At 40.1% G+C, this 26,226-nt stretch overlaps 1 long non-coding RNA gene and 1 pseudogene across 3 annotated transcripts in view; one reads left to right on the top strand and one right to left on the bottom strand.

Moving 5' to 3' along the window:
- Window positions 1-26,226, top strand: part of LOC137179521 (uncharacterized) — a 56,754-nt gene that overhangs the window by 24,908 nt on the left and 5,620 nt on the right. For 2 of the 3 annotated variants that reach the window (XR_010927826.1, XR_010927828.1), the window contains exon 5: window positions 1-1,797. This exon is cut by the window's left edge and continues 1,022 nt beyond it. The exons of the other annotated variant lie outside the window; for it this stretch is intronic. This is a non-coding gene — a long non-coding RNA (uncharacterized lncRNA). Of the gene's footprint in view, window positions 1,798-26,226 lie in introns of those variants that run through there. 3 annotated transcript variants of the gene reach the window in all.
- Window positions 21,173-24,616, bottom strand: LOC137180631 (piggyBac transposable element-derived protein 4-like; annotated as a pseudogene).

Here is a 26,226-nt window from a genome sequence, read left to right on the forward strand (position 1 = left end):
CCTGGCATGTTCGCTCACCAAGGTGCTGATGTACACATTTCCAAAATCTGAAACACATGTAAAACATATCACACTGACAGTTGATGTTGTCCCTGCACATGACCCATACAGCCTACAAGTTTTATGTTTAATCACGGTTAAGGGTATAGACAAAGGTTGTGGTCTTTTTCTCAATGGGATAGGCTTATGAAAGTTACAATCCAGAACAAAAGGGATTAACACGGTGAGAGATCCAGAGAGATGGAAATACAAAATGAAGTCATTTATTAACTGCAGTAGAACTCACAGTATCTCTGCTGCATGGTAAATAACAACTAAATCAACAGAGGATTGTAGATGTGGTGGGAGGAGGAGCACCAATGATGTAAGTTTCCCTGTTGCTCCTGAATGTGACTTAATTTATTAATTTCCTGCATGATTCTGGTTATTTACATATGGAAAACATAGAACATATACTTAAAAAATTTTTGTATGTGACATTTATAAACCAGAACAACCAAAATGTCTTCTGCTCATCTAAAATCCAAACCACCAAGAGGAGGCCAAAGCCTTGCATTTTCCTGGGTCAACTACTGAACAAGTGGTTGAGGCTAATGTAGATAACACACTCAATGCCGAACTTTTGCAAACTATGATGGTCTCCCTGAAAGCAGACATCTTTGTGAAAATTGAGTCTTTCTCTTCCAGTCTCGAGATTTCCTCTGTCTGAAAAGAACTACAAGAATTTGATAGAACCATTGCAAGAAAAGGTCGAACAACACGGGCAAACTAAGCTAGAACTTGAGCTAGCAGCTACAGATCGTAGCAACAGTTAGTTAGTTTCATTTGCAATGTGATTGTATGTCGGGCCGGGAAACACGCTCCTCTCCTCTCCTCTACCGGTATAAGAGGATTTACATCTTTGCTGACTACACATCCACTGTCGCTAAAAAGCAGGCTGCTTTTTGCAATGTTCGGCGTCAGCTCTACTCATGTCCGTGCATCAAGTCTGGGCTGCTGTACACAGCAGTACTCAGAATCACCCTGTTGAGCAGAGACACGCACTGGTTTGAAGATCCTGCCACTGCAAGTGACTTCATCAACAAAAGCTTCAAGAAAGCAGTCACTCCAAGTCATGTGTGAAGAGACATAGGTGAGTTAGCAGAGCTGGCTGACCTAGCCTACACTCGTTTGTTACCTTGACTTGGACTACATTTCCCACTAAGTCATTGTTGCTTTCTGTACTAATGGATGACTTCCCTAATATGGAAATTTATTGGTATCCTGTTACTGCGGCTCTGTTAATTTCATACATGTTTACAATTGTTTGATACTGTCACAATTATCTCTTAGGTAGCTCTAGTTGTCTGTGATGGTGATGGCTACAGTGGAGTATTTAGCACGTTTAATGGACGTGTCTCATTTGGGGAGACACTTCTGTCAAGGTGGGAGGGGGTAACACAGTTTGTTTACCACAAAGAGTTGTTCTATTTTGTGTTTTTTGTTTGTATTTTGTGTGTCTGCTTGGTCTATCAACATTGAATACGTTCATTAGATACTCTTATTCACTGGTATGTCTATCATGCTTCATTCCTTGCCTTTTAAGATGTTTCTATGGCTTCACCTAAATTAACACAGTAAGATGGAAGTGTGCAAATATTTTGTAGCTGTAATTGTAGAGGCCTTAATAATCCTGTCAAGCTCAGCAGAGTCTACTGCCCCATCTCCAACACTTCGGTGTCCAGATAATTTATGTACAAGAAACTCATCTTAGAGTTTCTGATCAGACCAGATTAAAAAGTAGTTACATTGACCATACTTACCATTCTTCGTTTTATTTTATTTTATTTTATTTTATTTTATTTTATTTTATTTTACCAGGCAAGACATTGAGAACAGTTTCTTATTTACAATGACGGCCTGGCAAGTGCCAGAAGACACTTGAAAAGGGAAGGAGGGTAAGGGACAAAAAAAAAACAACAACAAAACAAAACAAAACAGAGAAGAATGACTAATTAATCAAACAGAAGTAAACAATTACAAATAAAACATTTAAAACATTTACAAGTATTAATCAAACAGAAGTAAAACATTTACAAGTATCATTGAAAATGGGGGTTTTTGTAACAAATTTCAATCATTAGCAGCAGCAGACTGGAATGACAACAGACCAAAGGATTTCAGGGTAAATCTAGAGGAGTAGCTATTATATTGCATAAAGAGGCGCTTGTTAACATATATGGCCCAAATTGGGATGATGAAGATGGCTTTTTTAAAACTTTGTTTTCCAGTCTACCAGATATATCCTCACATTTCCTTGTATTATTATTTTAGGTGGGGGGGGTCTACCGTTGGTTGGATCCTAAACTGGACCACTCCTATACCTGAAAATGTCTTCAAGGTCTGCTAAGGTGATCCAGTTCTTTAAAGAACAATTTGCCTTATCTGACCCCTGGTGATTTTTCAATCCCTCTGGAAAGGAATATTCATTTTTTTCAAATGTCCATCACACTTTTACTTGTATAGATTACTTTCTTGTTGATAATAGAATTCTCCCATCTATAAAGTCAATTTCACATAATGTAATAGTTATATCTGACCATGCCCCAGTTACTATGAATATACATTTTAAAGTATCTTATAATAACCGTGCTCAATAGCATTTCAATAACCGTTTACTTTCAAATGAGGACTTAGTGGAATTTATTTCTAAGCAAATAGATTTTTTTCTTAGCGTAAATAAGACTCCTGATGTGTCCACATTAGTAGTGTGGGAGACCCTGAAGGCATATATCAGAGGTGAAATAATTTCTTATAGTGGTTATGAGAGGAAAATCAAGAGGGAAAAACATATTGAATTAACAAAATGCATTGCACAGCTGGACACAATTTATGCCACCTCTCCTTCTCCAGATCTATATAAGGAGTGCCTCTCATTACAGGCCGAGTTTGAGGTTTTAGTTACAGATCATACAACGAATGCTACTGAATTCCAGATATACTTATTACAAGCATGGGGACAAGGCCAGCAGATCGCTAGCCTATCAACTGCGACAGACATCATCATCTCACCAAATTCAAACATATTCGGGCTTAACAATTGATCCTAAGAAAATTAATGATGAGTTTTAAGATTTTTTGCTGCTGTTCGCCATTGCTATTGAGCCCCTTGCCATCGTGCTTCACTCTAACCACAGTATCACTGGGATAACCAGGAATGGCACAGAATAGAGGGTCTTTCTTTGTGCGGATGACCTTCTTCTGTACATTTCAAACTTATCTGTATCCATCCCTGCCGCACTTAACACGCTGAAATTATTCAGTTTTATATCAGGATATAAACTTTATCTAGGTAAAAGTGAACTATTTCCCCATAAACACAATGGCACCTAAATACCATTTACCTAAGTTTTAGGTAGTTTTACATATCTTGGAATTCAAGATACAACAAATTCAAAAATTACACCTTGTACCTTGTTGAGCGCATAGACTTTGAACACTGGTAACTACTCCCAATAATTTAGCTGGAGAATCAACTCTGTAAAAATACTTTACCAAAGTTCTCCTATCTATTTCAGTGTATACCTACTTTTCTCCCTCAAGCATTTTTTTGGAATATTGATAGTCTAATTTTGGAGTTTATTTGGAACAAATAACCCCCAAGACTACGTAAGGACTTTTTACAGAGACCAAAGCCTCTCAGAGGAATGGCCTTACCAAACTTTAGGTTTTATTACTGGGCTAATAACCTTAGAATTTTACAGTATTGGCTCAGATCTGATACATTCCACCCCCCTCCTGCTTGGTTGGCTATAGAGTCTTTTTAAACCTGTGTCGCTGAGAGCTCTTGTACACTCCCCCATCAACTGCCCTTTCTCTCTCTATGTTAAAAATATAACTGTTAAAACCTCCTTAAGGATTTGGAGCCAGTTAAAATGTCACTTTTTACAAACTTTTTCTACCTTTGCTCCACTAGTTGCAAATCATGCTTTTCCTCCCTCTATATCGGATGGCGCATTTTCCATATGGTCCAACCTTGTCATTAAACAATTCAAGGACTTATATGTTGATAATATATTTACATCCTTTCAGCAGAAGAGAATTTTCAGCACCTTAGAATTGTTCTGTCTTCCTAAACATAATTTTTTTAGATACCTGCAAATTTGTGGTTTTGTTCACAAAAAATATGCCCGGTTCCCTAACCTGCCTGATGACACACCTCTAGATGCTTTTCTCACTCACGTTCCTGTGATGAAAGGTGTGATTTCAAATATTTACCATCAAATCCAAACCTTATCTTCAACCTCTCTGAATTCTGTGAAGGCTCTGTGGGAGGAGGATTTGGGAGAGGGGATCTCTGCAGAACTCTGGGGGGATATTCTTAAATGTGTGCATACCTCATCTGTCTGCGCCAGACATGGGTTGATTCAATGTAAAGTTGTTCACCACACTCATTGGACCAAAGTTAGGGTTTTCAAAATTTATGACAATATTGACCCCTCTTGTGAAAAATGTCATCAAACACCTGCATACCATGTGCATATGTCTTGGTCATGTACATGTCTGCATAGCTACTTGACTGCAGCTTTTAATACTTTGACAGAGGTAACTGGGACACTTATCGGGCCTAATGCCATTACTGCTCTGTTCAGCATCCCTCAGTTTCCTTTGCACAGGCTTCAAGTGGATCTGATAATAATAATCTGACAATAATTGACAAAAATAATAATCTGACAATAATTCAAAGCTTGAAAAAATCCGATATGCATTGAAAGGCTCTTCCAACAAATATAAAAAGAAGTGGGTGGCATTTCTTTGCCTATGCAGAAAAAAATACCTTCCCTGTTATAGAATAATAATCCCATTTTATCTGATTTACTCATTATTTTTATCTATTTATTTTTATTCTGATCTAAAGGGTGAGGTTATTATGTTTACTGTAATATGTAAAATATGACTAAGCTGACTTGTGTGGTGTTTTCCTTGTAGTTGCTATGTATTGTATGTTGTTGTTTTTCTACTGCACTACTACATGTCACTCACAAGCTCTTTAACATTATTGTCAATTTGTGTATAAAAAAAAAAACAATAAACAAAGTTCATTAAAAAAAGAATTGCAGATGTTCTTTATTTCTTACCAAGAATAAACAGTATTTAATGGCATGTGATTATGTTAATGTAAATCATGGATCTACCTCCACCCTCAAATACTGGAGTATTGAAAAAATATCCCTGTGTACAAGAGAGAGTGATTAATTCAGGTGCAGGGAAAGATAAATCTAAACACTGAATTGAATCATGTGGACTAAATCAAGTTATTAATTCATCTTGTTTTCCATTGTATCCTTTTGTTTTTATGACGTATATACAATATATATATATATATATATATGCTGTTGCAATATATTATTGGCTAGATGTAAGCAATACTCAGTACCTGCGTATCCTAGGAAACACAGCTATTATATATATTAACATTCTTACTGTCAGTGCCTCATTTTTGTAAGATCAAAACATACTGTTTGTTGAAATATTAGTTTCTGCACTTTATTAAAAACCTTCAATCATAATTAAATGCTCCAACTCTCATCCCACCAGATCTCTCTTCTGATTCAGAAACCAGGAAGTAGATTGCAAAAAACATGCCTGTAGAAATTCAAAAACAATACATAAAGCTATGTTGTTATGTTTATTTTTCATTAGCATGAAACTGCATGCAGTCTAGTGCAGAGGAAATGTCACCTGTTTCTCTCCCACACATACAGTACATACATAATCATTAGTTCTCTCTCTCTCTCTCTCTCTAATCAGTGGAAGCTCTGCCTCGTTCTTTCCTTCTGTAATTACATCCCACGTACCGCATCAAGCAGCAGATTGAATCCTCATCGCAGCGCTAAACGAGTTTCAAGAGGAGAGACTGAGAGAGAGACAGAGAGGGATCTCACCCTCTATAATGAATTCTGTCTGTCTCTCATCCCTGTCGTCTCTGTGTCACAGTGTGTGTGACAGAATGGGGTTCATATATGACGGCTTGATCAAACAAACACACACAGTGACATGTACACTTACGCCCTCGACACCAAATGTACACAGACATTGTGTTTGATTACAGCATTGCTGCTTATGCATTTTTATTTCCTTTGACAAAAATACAGTTTTAAATGTTATGCTGTGTCCTGAATGAATGTGAACATCGCTTTGATTAGCAGCAATTGTTGGAGGAGCATTTGTGGCTCATGAAATGTGCTGACTAACGAGATGTTAATAAGCACTACAGAGGCACTGGCACTGTCAATGGAAGAGAATAGTCCCCATTCATAATCAATAGCACTGTGGTCTCGCTGCCATGTCTATGTATTGATCTGACTGTGCTGCTAAATTAACACGTGTGTCTCTTTGTTTTGTTTTTTTTTCTCCTATGGCTCTGTTCTTCAGTGTTCTACTGCTTGTTCTCCCTCTGTGTGCATTCATGTGTGCGTCTGGGTGTGTGATTGTGGGTATGGATATGGCTACCAGGGGTGTGTGTGGGTGTGTGTTTATTTGCATTTACATGCAAACTTGTGCACACACATGTAGTTGTCTTTCTCAGTGTTTGTGCCAAGAGATAACATATTTCTGCGCGTGTGTTTCTTTGTAGTTTGTTACAGTTCGTCTGTGGGTTAACCACAAAGATCAATGCAACCTTTTCCTCGTGTTCTGTGTGTGTGTGTGTGTGTGTGTGTGTGTGTGTGTGTGTGTGTGTGTGTGTGTGTGTGTGTTTGTGTGTGTGTGTGAGTGTGTGTGTGTGTGTGTGTGTGTGTGTGTGAGGTGGGGGTCTCAGGCGCTCCTGTGGTGAGATTGCATTGACCGCTGTGTTATTGCTCTTTAATTATCAATTACGGCAGCCCCCCATCATCCCGGGCAGAGTGGGGGGGTGGAGGCGTATGCGGAGGTGATAATGAATACAGAGCTGCCATTAGGACAGTAACCGGGTTCTCCGTCTGGGGCTGGGGAGCCAGCGAGGAGGAGGAGGTGGAGGAGGAGGGAAGCTGGCTGGTGTGCTAATGAAACAGACTGCAGCTCAAGACAAAAGAAAAGCCACCATCCCTCCCTCTCCTTTTCTCTCTCCCATCCCATCTTGATCCCCTCATCATCTTTTTTATCTCTCTCATGTATTTTCTTGCTCACTTTGTATCCCACGCCTCTAGACGTGCACGGCCGCCATGACCACCTCTATAGACATAATGTACACACAAACATTCAAACACACCCACAAGGGATTGTGGTCTCACAGACAAACAGTGTCTGTATTTACCAGGCGGGTCATCTTTGAAGCTGTGAGCTAATCCATTTGAAAGTGTGCCCGTTCTTTCACAGCATGTCATTACTCCGAATATTTCACATCCTTTTTTTGTTGTGCGTTTCCTTTTTATGGCCATATTTTCACTACATGTGTTCATATAATTGGACCAAAACGGAAAAAATATTTAAATGCACACTTGAAATCTTCAAATCTGAGACACAAACACTTAGTTGTGAATAAAATCCATGAATCATTGTCTAATGTGTCAACAGGCGTTATATTTATATATTATGCCCTCACCTGTTGGTTTATTCCGGGTGCAGTAGATAGGTGGGTGTCCTGTTGATTTCTGGGGGAATTAAAAGCAGATTTAATGAGATTGGAGCTTATAGCCCTTTTTAATGTCTGATGTACAGTATAATAAGAGTGACAGTGCTAATGTAACCTGAAAGAACAGTGGCTGTAGAAGGTTGAGTTTACTTTCTTGTGCTTTCTGCTCCTCATAAAGAGCCACATGCCTTTATAAACGATAGAGTATTTTTAATGTTAACAATTCATCTACATTTGAATATTTTCTTTTTGAAAATAAATACCTTTATCTACATTTATACATGTTACAAATAAAGTGTTTAGGTTATCCCACATGAAAAAAATGACTTTAATGCACAGCCTCTCAAGGCATGGTGTCAATAAATCACTGTGCCTGCCTGCTGTGCCTATAAAGAGATGCCACATGACATTATGTCAGCAGCGCTCACATGTAAATAGCCTGTTTTATTTGGCTGACATGTAAATGCCATCCTAGCAGCAGAGTAAAGCACAACGGGACAAACAGTGAGGGGTTTCTCTTTGTCCTTTCACTGCATGACAGATGAGAGCTGCTCCTAAAATGCAGCAGGCAATCACATCCTATTTTTCCCTTTTAGGAGATGAGAAACATTAAATGTCTCCTGGAGGGGAAATGTGAAAAATAAACAGGAATAACCGTGGCCTATGCACCAGCATACCAGTAAATTACTGAATTAGAAAAAGGCTATAACAGCCATGGGGCAATATGATGGCAAATTTTCATGTGGTATTATCAGTGTGACACCATCCAAGAAGTAATTAGCAGACATGAAGAAGCTCTGCTAAATGTTTGTCTTCACTAACTAAATTGAAATGTTCTATAGGAAACGTGGCTAAGAGGCAGCCGCACTCTACTTTGTCACATGTGCTGTCAACCTGACCAGACACCATGCCGAGCTGTGACAAGCTGCTCCAGCTGTTGTAAATCTGCTCTGGTGCACTGATACAGATGTAGATATAGAGGTAAACCCTGACCTCCAGTCTGTAAGCCTCAGCAGGCTAAACCTCTGCCTATAGAAAGAAAAGTGAGTTAGTTAGTGCTTATGTATGACATTTGTGTATCCAAGTCCCAAGGACTTGGATATACAAACGTCATATTTTATTTCAATAGCCTGTATTCACAGTTACAGTCACAAAGGGCTTCACAGCTCCTACATTAAGTAGCTCCAAATGACAAAGACATTCCCCTACCTCAGACTGAGAATAAATGAGCTCTGTGGGTAAACTGGGTTAAGGTGGTTTTACCCTTCAGTATGTATTCACTGAATTAATTCCCAGTATCTTTGTCAGTTTGATATTCATTGTGATAGTTCATGTTACCACAACCACACACTTGATTTGGTGGACAAAACACTGGGTTCCCGTCCATGACTTTACATCTATTCAGCTTTTTCAACTAGATATTTCTGGAAGGGTTCATAGAGGTCAGTTTGATTTTTAGATTTAAGTCCACTCGAGCCTACCGAAGAAGAAGGAATGATTATTAAATGACTTTATCCATATGGCCTTTGCTGACAACATATTTAAAGAGGACATTTGCATGTCTTACCCTATTTGCCAGTTCCAAACTACTTTTTATGTAGCTGTAATGCAAATACACGTTATAAATAGAAAAAGAAAAGAAAGAAATTTGCATTGAATGGCTCCTATGAAATGATTTTGTCAGCAGTAGATGGTTTGGAAAAACTGGCATCAAATGTCCTGCACACTTGTCTGAAAATCTTTAGAGGCAGGTGTTTTCTTAAATGTTTCAGACAGTGTGCAGACACTTTTCTTTTTTCAGAGGATTTCCATTTTCATTAAAGGATTTGGAAAATTACATTTTTTTTCTGAAAATGTCTGAAAGGTTGCTCATATTTTACATATATTTCAGTATTTTAAGGAACTTCTATTCTAGACGCTTTTAACATGACATTTTTAACTTAAAGAATTAAGTGTAGCATACAAAGAAGTAAACTGTGTGTTAAAGTGATGGCCTTGAGATATTATACTAATTCATAAATTATTAATTATTTGCAGCATCTTTTGGCAGACTTTGGTCTCTCACAGGACACACAATTATAAAAGTCAAAGTTAGAACATGATAAATTTCCTGCTGAGTCACCAAGATGTGGCACCATGTCAGTTACACTTTATACTGTCTGTGCAGAATTATCTCACTAACTTTATCACAAAGCAGTATTTAGCCTTTTCAGTATCAGAATTGCAGTAAATGTGGGGAAGATTGTCTTGTAGGGAAATATCAGGTGTGTTCTGGCACATGTTAAACAGGACTAGGACTGCACTTTGAGATTAAAATGGATAAATTACATTTTGTTGCAGAGAGCTGTAAGAGGATTTTCAGATTTCAAATGACAAAAAAAATATTATAGGAAAAATGGGACATTAATACAGCCCCTCGTGCCATTATTGGCTTCCTAATTTAGCTTGCAAAAATAGAAACTCTTCAGGCTATAAAAGTCCACTGGGCTTTCAGTCAATGTGTTCTCTGAGAGCAGTAGGAGAGGATGCAGCCATGTTAAAGGTCACATGTTCTTATATAAATGGAAACCTTTATGTCTATTTGAATCTCAGCAGGACATTTCAATGCATTTTTTTATTGAACAGTTTCAGAATTTGGAAGAATGTGTTGGGTTGTTTTGGCAATAAAAAAAAACAAACACAGGTGCGTTTTCCTGTCTGTGGGGAGCACCTGAAATCTGCAGTGGGAGTTAATTTCTTTTCATTGGCCCTTCCCTTCCCTCCTCTGAGACGCCCCAGCCCCAAAAAACAAAAACATACTGTAACCACGAGGACTCCAGTGGGAGTTGAGATTGCAGGGTAAGGAGGGGCAGACGGTAGTCTGACCACACAGAGGATGTTGGAGCTCATGTCACAGCACCACCTAGATCCCCCACCAAGGCCCAGACAGACAGATAGGCCGGCCAGGGGGAGAGGGGAGGGGACAGCGGTGTGTACAGAAAGCCGAGTCTGCCGGCGTCCTGCCAGCCACAGCCAGCTGTGCAGAGAAGAGGAGGCCCACCCTCCCTGTCCCCATCTGTCTGTATCTCTGTGTCTCCATCTCTGCTCTGCTGTCTGTATCCCCGTCTCTCTTCTATGCTGATTGATTAGCTGTTTACATCTACTTCCCCAATCACCCCCCCTCCCGCATCATTACATCGTCTTCTTCTTTTCCCTCCAGCCTACCTCCCTCTTTCTATCTATCCACCCCTCCTCTCCTTCCTCTCCTCCTCCTCCTCCTTCCCTCTCACACAGGCAGACAAAAACACCACCACCCCGCAACCATCACCACCCCCCACCCCCCTCCTTATCCGAGAAAAATAGACTGGATGCTCATGCTTGCCAAAGTGCCTGCGGAAAGCCTGGCCGGGGCTTTCACAGGGCTCTATAAGCAGTAATAGGCAAGCAGAGGAGGGAAAAAACACAGCCCAATTTGGTCCATGTGTCTTGTTTCAGGAAATTGCATTTTAAAGGGCAGCAGGTCTTTTTGCACTCAAGCGAAGGGTGAGAAACCTTCACCTACACTGTTTGGGAATATCCTATATGTCTGTGTACATACATACATCCTAGTTTTTTTTAAGCATATTAAAGACCCAACTTAAGACATCTGAAAAGATAAGAATCTCCAGACATTTCTCATACCAAGGGGATGTTACAGACACACACTGTTTAGTATCTGCTCATCTCCCCCCTAAAGCCATGCTGTAACACAGATTTATGTTATTTCACAGAGCCTTTTTGTTTTTGCCACTGCTACTTTTGTCTCATTTTTTGCAATTACACTGTCCTGTACTGTTCTTGTTTTCATACGCTGAGGCCCGTAAGGCAAGGAGACAGAAAAGGAGAAGAAAAAGATGAGGAAAAACTGATTAACTCGCAGCTAATTGTAACGGAAACAGCATCTCTCTCACACCATTGTTTCGCCCCTGCGCCCGTTTGGATAGCGCATAAAGACATAATTCCCCTAATGTGAGGTATTTGTAACGCTGCCTTTGTTGGCAACGGGTCGGCTGGCATATAACACCACTCCAAGGGGAGGGTGCCAGCCTCACCATCCTCGCCAGCCTCACGCTATCCATCACCAGCATCGATGCCAGGCGGGCTTCAGCACACATGATCCTGCACCCAGGCACAGTCCTGGACTTCTGAGACGGCATCAGGGATGTATGTGTGTGTGTATGTGTTTGTGTGTGTGTGTATGTGTGTGTTCTGAGATGGCATCAGGGATGTGTGTGTGTGTGTGTCTATGTGTGTGTGTGTGAGTGAGTGTGTGTGCATATGTGTGTGTGGAGCTCTGTAGCCCTGTTTGTTAGTCATCTCATTGTCACTGTAAACAGCGCTCTTTTTGTCCTCCCACAAGCCACAGTGGTGTGTGTTTTTACAGGCCAGGAAGTGCTCATTACTGTTGCAACTTAAACCTTCACACAGTCCCTGATTCAAGATCACGTTAGACTATTACATTTTAGTGTGCTCACGTGTTTCTGGGTGAGTCACAACCAATAATTCAAGACTGTTTTGCTCCAGTTTTTCTAAACAAACCTTTATCACTGAATTACATTTACAGGTTGTGTTTAGCTTTCATATGCATCATGTATCAAAAGCTAAACCAATTAATTTCATAGTGTAGAAAACCTTAATCACACTTATAAAGTACAACAAAAGAGTGTATTGTGTCCTATCACACTGTGAATAAGGCTTAGACCTTTAATTTTAACTGCCTCCATCCTCTGAATGGCTCATTTAAACCAGCACTGAGCTCACTGGCATTGTTCACATTTTTTGGCACCGTCCGCCATGCCACTTGGTCCACAGAGTTCAGGAAGAGATGGGGTTAAATCTGAAACACTTTTGTCATTCAACCGTTAAGCAGCCAAACAATTCAGAGGCTTTTGGCTCTTTGTTTCTGCTAGCTCGGTTTTCATCTTCTGAACACAGCCGAGAAATAAATAAGAATTAGAGAGAGATACAGCTGTCAAGACAAGTGAAGAGACAGAGACTCACAAAAACACACAATGATAAAGTAACAATTGCGTCACGATGAACGTGTCGCTGACGAGGGAGCATGTGCATGCGCCCGTCCGTGTATACGTTGCCATTATTTACTGTGTCAACATCAGCTTTACTTTCCCCTCCCCTCATGCCCAGCGCTGTCTCTGCCATAAATGCCAGCAGTCAGGAATTCGTCTAATTCATAGCCCCAGTATTTCCCATCCCCCTGTCAAAACAGAGCCATATCCAGCCTCATGCACCTCCTTGTTTACTCTGCTGCTTTATTCTTCCTCCTTGACATACACATGCAGCTCTGACCACCACAATACAAATCTGTAGGAACACATTGTACAAAATGGTAACACCACCTTTTTAATACTGAGCTTAAACTCATTTAGCACAATGTTTTGTCACAGCCTGTTCTAAAGATTCTCTATTTCTAAACAGTAACGGCAGGGTTTCAAACTAGCCTGTTTAACCATCTTCTATACTTTTCATGAAAAACCAAGGCCTTTATTTATATAGTCAAGAGCCAAGAGATATATTTCAGTTGGATTTCAGTGGTAGAAAGGTTCACATGGTGGTTTATAGGCGGAGGTTTACAATTCTGTAACCCGTGAAATTCATTCATCAATCTAAAAAGTAGGAATGAGAATTTAACATTTTGCAGACAAAAGTTGGATAGACCAACATGGAAAAAACTAAATTCTTTTGAAAGCCACAGGAAAAGATATTTGATTTTATTCGACCGAAGTAAGACAAACGATCAGCTTTTGTAGCCAGTGATGTCTCATCTCAGCTTTCAGTTCTGCCTCTTCCCCAAAGGAAATTAACCGACGGATTCCTCCTGACAGACAGCTGTTCCTCCCACAGTGGGTCTTCTTCATAACCTGCACCTCCCCACGACACACACACATACACACACACACTATTCCGAGTTACACTCTCCCAGGAGAATAAATCTGCAATCAACTGGGCCTATAAATAGCCGTGGCACACTTCACTGCTGCTGAGGCCCCCCTGCCCTTCCCAAAGAGCTGCTAACACACACACACACTCACAAGCTCTCCACCCTTAATCCAAAGCAGGGCACCCAGCCTTTCTTTGCTACTCTGTTTCCTCTTGCTGATGTTATGCACTAATATTTCTGCGAGCAAACACATTAACAGAGGCTAATTAAAGTAATTTGTCCTTCACATATCTGCACATTAGTTCTAATAGCTTTCAGGCAATTAATAGCCTGAACCACCAGCCATATTAGCCATTCCATCTGAATCACTGTGCTTAAACCCTCGGAGAGAGCCGCTAACTCTACGCTAGGCTAACGCTAGTTATTGGTAGCCGGGGCTTATCACCTCATTAGTCAGCAGGCTTAATGAGATGTGTTATTTAAGTAGGCTAGATACTGTATCAGTCAGGGGGACCTGTTCCTCTGGAGCCAATGCACAACAGAGAGAGGGAGAGATTTTTATCATCATTAATCTTAAACGTGCACAAACATACTGATGGTTTCACAGTAAAAACGACAGAAATAGATTTTATAATGAACACTTTGAATAACTGTAAATCACAGTCATGTTCATATTAAAGCAACAAAAAGCTCCACAGAGAGACAACGCTGAAACAATAAAAGTCTTGTTTAATGGAACAGAAATATAGAAACATTATGAGAATGCAAAAGCCAGACATTTGACTGGTAATTATAGAATATTTTGTTTCACATTTCAATGGATTTTATTGAATGGAGGTCATAAATTGTAAACACTTTTCCAGCCGTTCCTTCCAAGCTCCTCTCCACACTCCTGAAAGTCATAAATCTGGGATTGGTTTTGAGAAATGGTCCGAAAGGGAACTCCTGGGATGTGTGACATAGCTTTCACACACCGGTCCAGTCCATCCCCATTTGTCCACTTTAAATCCCTGCTGTGTTTTCCTTAGGGCCATGCAGGAATGCAGGAGAGGGATTTCCACCAATAAGGTAAATTTCTGGGCTTTTATTGAGAAGTTGAACCCTAATAACTTCAGTAATTGTTTGCATCTCCCGTGTTTGACTTCCCCTTTTTAGAAATACTTAAGTCCTAACCTCAATTTGTGTCTTTCATGTTTACCATTACTTTTAGTCACAGAGTTAAGGATTCATTTTTTTAATCAAATACATACCTGGCAATTTTTATATTTTCAAATAAAATAACTCATTTGTAGTTTTCCATGTGGTACAAAATGAGTGAGAACATTTGTTAATTCCTGGATAGGAAATACTGTCCAACTTGAGAAACAAGTTAAAAATCATCTTAATGTGCAGTGGGCAGAATATTGTTTTTATCCAGATGGTTAAAAAAAGTCTTCAAGGGTTCTGTAAATACCTTCAGAACAGCTTTATGTTTTGTTAAATGATCTCCTGGATTTCTCAAAGAATGAAGAGTTGTGTGACTCAAATGTAATGGTAATATATAACAGACTGATTCACTGTTTGGCTGTGTTTACTCCAGAGTAATGGTGATCAAACACAAATGAAAGTACTCATAAAGAACCAGTGGTTACAGCAGACATTAAAATGGCCATTAAAAATAAAATAAATGTTTATTTTCTAAAATTGGTCAAAGTCCATAGAGTGAGGTTTGGACGCCACACCTTTAACTGTAACTAAAACAAGCGGAAAAAATCGAAATAATAAAAAATTGCACTACTCATTGCCATTATTGGAAGTGAGAGAAAAACAAACCAATCAGGGAAACAGCTTAAAAATGTCAGAGTGACTTATTGATACAGAAGTTAAAATGAGGCCTAACATACAGAGATGATTGTTTTTGTCTGCAGGTGCTTTGTGTGTGCAGGTAGACGTGTGTGACATCCTGTGTTGGTGTGTGTGTATGTGTGTGTGTGTGTCTGTGGTTACTGCAGTGTTACCAGACCCCTGACCTTTCCATGTCCTGATAGAGTCCCCAAGGAGAGAGGAATGGAGGGAGAGGCTGAGGCTGAGGCTGAGGAGGGGGGAAGTGAAGGGGGAGGCCTTTGTTTTTCTGCTAGAGGCCTTAATGTCACTGCAGCCTGAGCTTTGATGAAGCAAACAAGCTGTTTTTCTGACCCCAGCTTGAAAACATACAACCATGACAGTACCCGAGAGAAAAAACTGAATTATTATGCAGCTTAATGTGCTGCATCTGGTTCATTTTTCACATTAATGCTACAACACATCATTGTTGAGTCTCACAGCTCTTTCTTTTGTTCTTTTCTGCAATAATTTTCGTGGAATCAAACAGTAAACAATGCCTGTTTTTCTGTCATTTTGGCAGAGATGTACACATCCTTCATGAGAGAAAAAAAGCATCATGTGCACCTACACAGTGAAAGCAGTCCAGTGTGTTGATGGCAGATTTAATTGTCTGGGGCAAAGGCGAGCGTAAACTGCATGCCTCACAGACAATAAGTGCTAGTGTTACCAGGCTGCACAATGTGTTAATGGAGAAGCAGGGAGGGGGGGGGGTGGTTTGAGGTGGAGAGGGGAGGGGAGGTTGAGGAGGGTTTTTCTGGTGCTTCCGACCCGTGAATCACCTCCTCCCCTCCTCTGCCCCCTCGCTCCCCCATCACAGGCCCACCATTTGCTCATCCATCACCATCACCTCTCGCTCTCCTCTCCTCTCCGTCTTCCATCACTCCACCCAGCCAATTTAGTTCTCACTCATTTTTCTCTCCTCCACACAGTGCCGCTTTTTTGTCCTCCATCCTAACGTCTCTTTCACTCCTTTCTGTCAGCCGCTCTTCTCTCCACCAGTGTCTGATCGCAAAATTCGAGCAGTCTGTTGTTGGAGAGGGCGTTGAATGACAGCTCTGAGTGTGTGTTTGTGGCTTTATTTTTGTCTTTTCTGTTTTGTGCGTGCATGTATTCTGTTGCTGGTGTGTTTTAAAGGCATGTAAAAACTGAGCATATGTGTATTCATATTGTTACAGTTCAACTGTGGGTTGACTGCAAAGATCAGTGCAACTTTTTTCTTGTGTTCTGTTTGTGTTTGTGTATCTGTATTCTCAGTTTGTAATTAAAACCAATGATGACCAAAGGAACAAAAAACTACATCCAGGCTTCACCATCTGTCTCCTGCTAAACCTGATACTCTTGAACCACCTCTGTCTCTTTCTCCGTCTCTACCTCTCTCTCTCTGTCTACACACACACACACACACACACACACTCTCCCAAACGTACCACTAATGCTGCCATTTGCCCATTTTCCAGGAGTTTCTCCGTGAGCCGTAGCATCCAGACTCAGAATTACTGTAAAGAGCATTAGTTATGACCGTAGTGTACAATACCCTGGCCTCAGCCTATCATGTTCACGCCATTCTTACAACAAACACACACGCAAACATTATACCCACCAACCCACACACTGGCTACCCATCCATACACACACACATACACACACACATCTTACCCCCCACCCAGCCCCCCTTGGTCCCCAGGCTCTCTTTGCCACTCATTAACCCTGTCACGTTTACGGTATGAATTAAATGATTCCAGTGATGCATCCCCACGCACCGAGGGGGCCACATCCAGACCTGCCCCCCCCTCCCCCCCTCTCCCAAGGCTGGAGGAACGGCCCGAGGCGCCGCTCTGCACCCTCATTATTACCAGCGTGGTGGTCGCTAGCTGCCACACTGTTGTTTTAGCATGTACACGTCCGAGTGTGTGTAGCGTGTGGTGTGTATCTAGTGTGCAGCTGTCATGGTCTGGATGGTTGATGTTCTAATGTCTGAATGGAGGCAGTGGCATCAGAGAGGTTTGTTTGTGCTCAGAGTTGCAAAAAGTGAGTGTGTTAAGTGAGTGAGAGTCAAGTGTATTTGTCTCAGGTTTCATTCAAAAATCTGACTCATTAGAAGAGGTGTGAAATAATAAAACTGATCCAAATGGTGAGTTTTAGTAGTACTCCAAAGCATTTTCATAAAAATGAATGTATGCAGTATGGAATATGCTTTTATATTTGCAGTTTCAAACACAGAGAGGTGTTAAGAAAACAACAAGCAGGCGCATTCTGTTAAAGGTGACCACATCATACCAGCAAGGGAAACTGCTGATCAGCCTTTTCTTTATCGGCATCACATGACTGGAACGCACCTGTATAAACCTGTATGGTACTGCTGCTGGAAAGTTCAAACTTTGCATATTAGAGGAACGGCGCCAACATGATGTTTAATATATTTGTCATTAGAGCAGGAAGACACAGGGCACAGGGTTTCACATTAACAAAAGGTGGGTTTCTACACAAAAAATTAAGGCAACTCAACTGTGAATATTAACTAAATCGGGTCCTAAAATAGGTCAACAGAGCTGAACTCAAACTACAGCAACAGAACTGTGTAACTTAACCAACCTGAGCAGACACAAATCTGACAACGCATGAGGGGAACATATATGCTGACTACCCAAAACAAATAAATAGACGAGGTTTGGACAAAAGTATAATAACTAGGAATAACTACACATAACACTAAACAGACAGTTTGCTGACAACTCAACATAGTCAATTAACAACAAGCTACCATTAACTAGAAAGAAATTATCTAAGAAATGTACAAATAAAAAAGACCATTCTTTCCTCAATCCCCGCTGAGTGTGGCAAGCATGTGGTTCAGTTAACGCTTTCATCTTAAGATTATGTCACAAACTTAAATACTAAATCAAATTGTACCAGGTGTTTAATTATGAAAATTGTCTGTAATTGAATGTAAACCTAAATGAGAGAAAAGGTCAAATTAAAATGGAAGTGAGAGTGAGTGGAAAACATGCCAAATATTTTAGACTCTAAGTGTGGCTGTGGGTGCAGTTTTCACATATGATAGTTCATATTTGTTTCTTTCTGTGCCTGCTTCCTATTTGTTGTTTGTAATGCACTTTTAGTATTTGTTTCTAAGCCCATATTTCTGTAATCCTTTGTAATGTTTAGTCCCGGCTGTTGTTCATTCATGACTGTTATCTGCTCTTGTGTCTGTTCAATGGCTTTTATCTGGTTTCTTTTCTTACACTGTATTTTACTGTGCAGTGTAACTGCTTTGAAGTTGTTTATATGGAAGCCCATTTTTGACTTATACATCTGACATGGAAAGTTACTATTTTGACTTTATATCTCATAATTTTAATTTACAATTCCATGTATTTTTAGCTTTTTATCATTCCTAACTTTTCATCCATTTTTTTGGGCATCCAGATGTTTTTTTGCAGATTGTCTTGTCTGTTTTGTTTTTTTCTTCAATCTTCCTTTAATCAACCAGCCTAGGAACTGAAAATGAGCCTTTAGCTAAACCTGACACATTGATGTTAATTAATGTACACTGCCCCTGATAAATAAAGTAAAGTAGATCACTGAATACACTAATGATATGAAGAGTAAAATCTAAACAAAATCCACTTCACTGCAAAGATATCAAAAATTAGATCAGATTACCACTTTAAATGTATTATGTTAACTAAGTCCTCACTTAAACATTACATTTCCTGTGTAATGTAATCCTGTTTTTTTCTTACAGTGTAAGTGAACTCATACAGCACATTCCTCTTTAGGGCCGTATATCCAACTGTGTTTGTGCTCAGTTTAAATGAGTCAAAGTCAGACTGCAAGTACACACACAAATATCTGTAAAAAATATGTAAATAACCTTATCATCTTTCTTTTTGTTGGCCTTTTTACAACAGAGCCACAATTGACCTAAATAAAAACACCGTTCACCCTCATTTTCATCTCGTATATTTGTAAGTGTAGTCAAATATGACCCTCCGCCTGCTTAGTAAAGCAGCACCATGACACATGTTCAGGTAATGGCGCTAATACGCTCATAAATCGAAATCAGCCCGGCAGTGTCAAATAAAAGAGAGAGGCTGTGTGTCTGTGTGTGTGTGTGTGTGTGTGAGTTAAGTCTCAGGCTGCCAACAGTCCAACAAGGCTTATCAGCTGAATCATCCTGTCCTGCTGCTGTCTGTTTATGGCTTTAAGCTAACACATACACCTACTTGATTTCTCTCTGATAAGACACCGGTGCGTGTGTGTGTGCTCATGAAGGACGTGTCAACTACACCCATTGAGACAGCTCAGTGCTGTTAACCTGTGTGTCCTCCTCATTACGGCCTGTATCCGTGTTGCTATGGACGATATGAGAGGAGGGAGATAAAGCAGTAGGAGGGATTTGCATGTTAAAGCCCCCTTCTCTCTCCCTCTCCTTCTTTTTCATACTGAAAGAAGAGTGGCTCCCCGTGCACACACACACACACACATACACACCATATCCCACTCTTTACAGGGCTTGAATGCATAATCGCACTCTTTTGGAGCAAAGCAGACCTGAAGTCCAAGTACATGAAGCACCGGTTTGAAACAAATGGCTGAAAGCCTGCAGGGCGAGGTGGAAGTAGAGAGTGAGAGCAGAGGGGAGACACTTGAGAAGGGGAATTTCTGGAGTAGGATGAGAACCATCGATATCCTTTCAGTAATTGCGAAAAAAAACCCATCATTTTCAGAATTATGGCCACACATTCTCAAAATTGTATCATTGTTTTCACTTAGACCTCTGTTAAAACCTTCAAGCTTGCTTTACTTAGAGAAAATTTAACCCTCAAGTAAAGGAAAAACTATGCAAATTATCTGAGTTTTTTGTGCTGTGGTCAAAATTGTGATCACCTCCTGCAACAGCTTTTTGTATGATTTATTTTGCAGTCAAGAGATCTCAGCATGTCTGTGATATATGGGTGTTTGTGATACATTGGTTTATGATTACCCCAACATTTTCGATGTCTGTGGTCAAACCAATTGCTTCTCAGAGGAGTGTTGGCTGATTGTCTGGTGTTAATGGTTGAAGTGAACCCTCCTGTTATTTTCAAATTTACTATCATCTTTTATCCTTGGGGTCAATTTGACTCTGTCAATTTAAACCTCCAGAAAATTATTATAATTAAAATTGTTAAAGTTGTTCTTTGTTGACTACCTAAATAGCCATTTAAATAAAACATAACCCCACCATACATCCAGAATACCCATTATGTGACTATATGCTATTCACCATAAAATCTTACTGATTGACCTAAAATTGGAAAGAAAGTTCTTTTTGGTGTTGTAATAGCTTTATATTATTTCTATGTACAGATTTTTGTTATTTACAACATTTGGAAAGAAAAACAATTTCTGTTCATCAAGGATAGTAACATGCACTATGTTCAGGTTAATTTGACCCCAGGAAAAAAAAACACAATTTCAAACATTCAGAGGGATTTTATTTGTAAAACAGAGCATCATTATCATTAGAACATCAGTCAGGAACATATTACAGTTCTTTATTCACAAAAAAACACCTATAAAAAGTAAATTTGAGCATTGTGTCATTCTTTGCTACTGTAAATGCTATGTATATAAATATGTATGTGTGAGACAGTAAAAAGTTTAAAAAAAAAAAAAAAAAAAGAAAGAAAAAAAGTAAAAAGTTATGTAGTCACCAAAATGAGTTTGACAAAATACAAAAAGCATAGACAGAATATGAACATCATATTAGTTTTCCTACAGGCCACCAGAGGGTACAGTCCAGGCTTTTGTCTGCACTACTGTGCACATGATGTGCAGAAAGTGTGTGTGTGCTCCTTGCAGACATATTTCTTGCTTTCACACAGGTGTTGCTGGTCTGGGAGTCATTTCTGTTGGGACAGACCTGGCACCTGCCACATTTGCTTGTTTGAACCACTGGAAGAGTTGTGGTTTGTGTCTTTTTTTGGATGTCCTTCACAACAATCGCAGCAGCTGTTGATGCTCTTGGAAGGCACCGTCTTCTCTTGATATGAGGTTTCACCTGTGTGTAACCCACCTGCTCTAGGAAAATCTTCCTGCAACTCAGTTTTCCGCTGTTCCAGTCCTTGTTTATTGCGCTCTATATTACAAAGGCATTGTAGGTGCTCACATCAATGATGTTGAAGAAAATGACAACGGGCCAATGAGCAGCCATGAAGCTATATGTGGCTTTGACCTTGTACAGGTTATCAACCCCTCCCTTTGTCTTGTTGTAGTCCAAGACCATTTGTGGTTTTCTGTCTTCTCTGGTGTTCATCAGCAGGACATTTTTCCCTTTCTTGGGGCAATAGGAGATGACAGTGGCTCTGTCAGAAGGAAAACATTGAAGATGTTACCTCTCTGTTCTTCATTGCAAGAAGCTCAGAGGGAAGCTCCGGCTTGTTTTTTCTCACTGTCCCTATCATGGTAACCTTCCTTTTCACCAATTCTTCACCCAGGGTGTACAATGTGAAAAAAATATCACATGTAATGTTATGACCATTCAGTCCCTCAGTCATGTCTAGTACCACCCTCATGACTTTTTTCAGGTGCTTACCCAGGGGATTTACCAGTGTACACCTGCATATTCCAGGCAAAGCTGAGCTGTGCATCACCTGCTGCCCATATTTTGATACCATATTTGGCCGGTTTGCTTGGTACATATTGTCTGAAGGGCCAGCACCCACAAAATGCAACCATTCATCCACAGTCACATGGGGGCCTGGATTGTAAAGAAAGGGTAATTGCTGAACCCACTTGTCCCATACATCCCATATTGCTGCGAGTTTGTCACGCCCTCGTCAGCTCTGCCTTGTTTCTCTGTGATCAAATTGTATGAAACAGGAGAAAACATGGACTGTCTGGTGGCTGGAAAAATGCCCTAATCATAAGGTATCTCATATCACTGTTACACTGATGATATTCAGCTGTATGTTTCTTTTAAAGCCTGATCTCTTTTGCACACTTGGCTGACTGCCATAAGGGACTGGATGGCTAACAACTTTTTACAGTAAACACACATGAGACTGAGGTCCTTATCATTGCTTTAGATAGCATAGCTGCAAGGACCTACTTAAACACCTTCACATATTCCCAGCATCTGATGATGTAAGGAGCAGGGGTTGCTCAATGTATTGGGCCTTTTTCTTCAGCTGTACAGTCTAATGTTGGAAGTCTCAGTGTTTGATCAGGCTATGTACTTCGATCATCATATCAGATCATTAACCCATACATGTCTCTTCCATTTAAGAAACATTGCCAAACTCAGGTCTGTTGTATCACAACCTGAGCTAGAGATGATTGCTCGCGCTTTTATATCATCCTGGCTAGACTACTGCACTTCCCTTTCTGCCTGCCTCAGCAAGTCAGACAGACTACAAATAATCCAAAATGGGCATAGAGGTGGTGCTTAAGCGGGCTGAATGAAGCCTGGTTGCTGAAGCCACCTGGTGGCTAGTGACCTGTCACTCAAAGCAGCCACATCCTTAATTATGCATAACTTTACAGCTTAATAAAATTTAAACGAGTGAGTTACAAAAAAAATCACTTCCCACACAGTTGTCATGAAAGGGGAAATTAGCTGTAGAGACCGAAACCATTTTTTGTACCAGGATGTAAACATGTTTATTTCTGTTGTAAAATTGGGCATTTCAACATGGGGTCTGTGGGGACTGACTCACTTTTGGAGCCAGCCTCAAGTGGCCATTAGAGGAACTGCAGTTTTTGGCACTTCCGCGTTGGCTTCATTTTTCAGCACCAGAGGTTGCTGCTTGGTTTTATAACAGCCTGGGGTCAAATTTACCCCAAAGAACATCAATGTGTGCAAAATGTATACAGGACACTGAAAATATATCATCATGTTAATTTTATGTTCACCCAGCTTTCTCATGTTTGTAGTGCAGGTTTTTTTCATGCCTTAATGAAAACATGAGGCCAGATAGTCAGATAGTTTCAGGGTAGTGTCCATGGTGGAAAACGCTGAAGGAACAATGTGTAAGATTTAGTGGCATCTGGCAGTGAGGTTGCAGATTGCAACCAACTGAACACCCCTCCCCTCAACCTCCCTCCCGGGCATGTAGGAGAACCTACTTGCAAGAGCCAGTGTTTGGTTTGTCTGTTCTGGGCTACTATAGAAACATGGTGGTGACACATGGCAAGTTCCGTGGAAGAGGGCTCTTGTAGGAGGGATGTGGATATAAAGGGCTCATTCTAAGGCGTTTTCATGTGATTATACACTAATTAAAACATAATTATGAATATTATATTCCATTTCTGCCAAGTCCTTTCTGCTAGATGCCACTCAATTCTACTCACTGCACCTTTAAGACTGAAGAACTTAATCAAATTTCTGATCAGGCATCTGTCAAAAAAAAAAAAAAAAAAAAAAGAAAAGGGGGGGAAATTTTGCAACAGACCAGCTGTTGCACTGGTGTTTACCAACAAGACAACCACTCATCTGTGGTTGACTGAACTCAGACGGAGTTAAAGTTTACACCTTCAGTGTGTTGGCTCTGTCAGAGAATGTAACAAAAATGCTGCAAATTTGACACTTCAAAATAAGACACAGGGAGAAGTTGTTGTGCTATTTTTTAATTCTTTAAATTTATAAGGTGTGTGTTTTAGGGTTACAACAATGTAATTAGTGGCAAGTATTTTACACTGATATGACTGATCTGAACCATCTCAATGCAATAAATCGTACTCAAGCAGTACTCAGAGTGGGTTAAAAATGGAGGAGGTTTGCAGTGTGTGTGAGTGTGTGTGTGTGTGTGTGTGTGTGTGTGTGCGCGCATGCGCTGTCTGTATGTGACTGTGTGTCTGCCTGTTTACTTTATGCAACAGCCTTTGGCAGCTCACTCTCCTCCAAAGCTCTCCTCCAAACTTTAATTAACTACAACCACACACACAGAGACAGACACTCACATACAGCTGCACACAAACACACACAGTCATGTGCACACATGCAGAAACACACACAAACATACACAGCACCCCAGAGAGTTCAGGGGAGCAAAGGGAACCAGGAAAGGAAAACAAAAATATTTCTCTGACTGAAAAGGGGAACCTGCTTCCAGTAAAAGGAAAAAAGAGTGTTAAAGGTTGTGTGTAATTCTGTGTGCGTGTGTGTGTATGTGTGTGTTTGTGTGCGTGTGTGTTTGCGTGCGTGTGCGTGTGTTTGTGAGACCTGGAGGATGCAGTGACTCACCACTCCTCTGAGTCATCACTAACATTGATGGAGGGATAAAGTGAGAAGAAGAAGAAATGTGATTTAGAGAAGGAGAGAATAGTGAAGTGAAACACGGCTCCCCTCACACATCAGTGTTGTTTCAGAAAACAGTCAAGTGTGTGAGTGCACATGTGATTCTGCACTGACAGCAATATGAAGGGTGTGTTTATGTGTCTGAGTGTGCTTTCCCACTGAGTGTGTTTGTTTGCATTGTGTTACAGTGAGTAGGAGGACTGACCTTCAACCAGATGTCTCAGTGTCACAGTCGTGTGTTTACGTAAAGTCCAAAAGTCGGCTGCATTCACAGCTCATTTTGTTGGTTGATCAAACCCGAAAGATAAACATGGAAATACGAACGTTCCAGAGCTTAAGCCATTCAGATTTGGCTCTCCTTCTGATAGTCAATGAGGTGCTGATTTGAATAGCACTGCCTCCTGGGTGAGCGTCCCCTCCTTCAGAATACCTTGTGGATCTACATCGCAGACTGCCATTGTTTTGTCTTTGCTATTGACATCTCTGTTAACATGCAAGGTGTCCAAGATAAGAGCAAAGCCCACAAGTTGTTCTGTTGTTGGCTGCGAGGACCTACTTAAACACCTTGACATATTCCGAGCATCTGAGGATGTAAGGATCAGGGATTAAAATGTATGTTTTATTGAAAAGCAACAACTTTTACACATGTGTTTCACGTCAGATAGCCGTTCTGAGCTGCTCTTTAGCTGAGGTGAGGAAGTTAACCAGATGTACATTTTCCAAACCAACCAGTTTTCTCTTGTAAAACAGAAAAATACAAGTTGAAAACAGTATAAGTTTTCCCTTTGTGTTTTTTTGTCAAAGTTTGTTTTTGAACAAGATGCTGCACTCTAAAACAGACTTGGACAATACTACTTTACTGCTTTATTAGAAGTGTTTCCAGACAATGCTTTTTACTTTTCCAAAAGAAAAAACTGGTTTGGCAAATGTATTTCTAGTTAACTGACCCACCTCCATTAAAGGGAAGCACACAGATGCTTCCCTTAAGCTTTTCCATGTGTATGATTTTTTTTTCATGCTCATCCTGTTTATATATTTTTTTAAATGCTCTGTAATGTTTTATGATGACTGTGATGAAGGCTACCAGCCAAAATGCATTGTGTCGATCAGTAGTATAAAGTGTTGCCTTTTTAGAATATTTCCCTTCTCCATGCACCTTGTAAGTAGGTGAAGTTGCAGAAATTCCTAATCACAGTTAGTTTTCTAACATCCTGACTAGGAAAATAATTTTAAAATAAAGTTTGCTAGTAATTCTTTACTTCACATAGCAAATAGTGAATCTGTAAGCAACACATTTCTGTTTCACAGTCAAACTTTATTAAAGAGTAGCATACAGGTTAAGATGTATACCAGATAACTGCAACATCTCCGGTTTGATTCCATCTATTGACCTTTGTTACACGTCACACCCCTCTCTCTACCCCTGTTTCCTGTCTCTCAGCACCTTCAGCTATCTAATGAAGGCAAAATGCAAAAAAAAAACAACCCTATAAAAAAAGCTTTAATACAGTGTCAGTATTTTAAAAGGGTATCATACAAATAACCTGAAGCTTTGACAAACATAAATGTAAT

The sequence above is a fragment of the Thunnus thynnus genome, chromosome 3 (assembly GCF_963924715.1).
Source record: "Thunnus thynnus chromosome 3, fThuThy2.1, whole genome shotgun sequence".
Taxonomy (NCBI): Eukaryota; Metazoa; Chordata; class Actinopteri; order Scombriformes; family Scombridae; genus Thunnus; species Thunnus thynnus.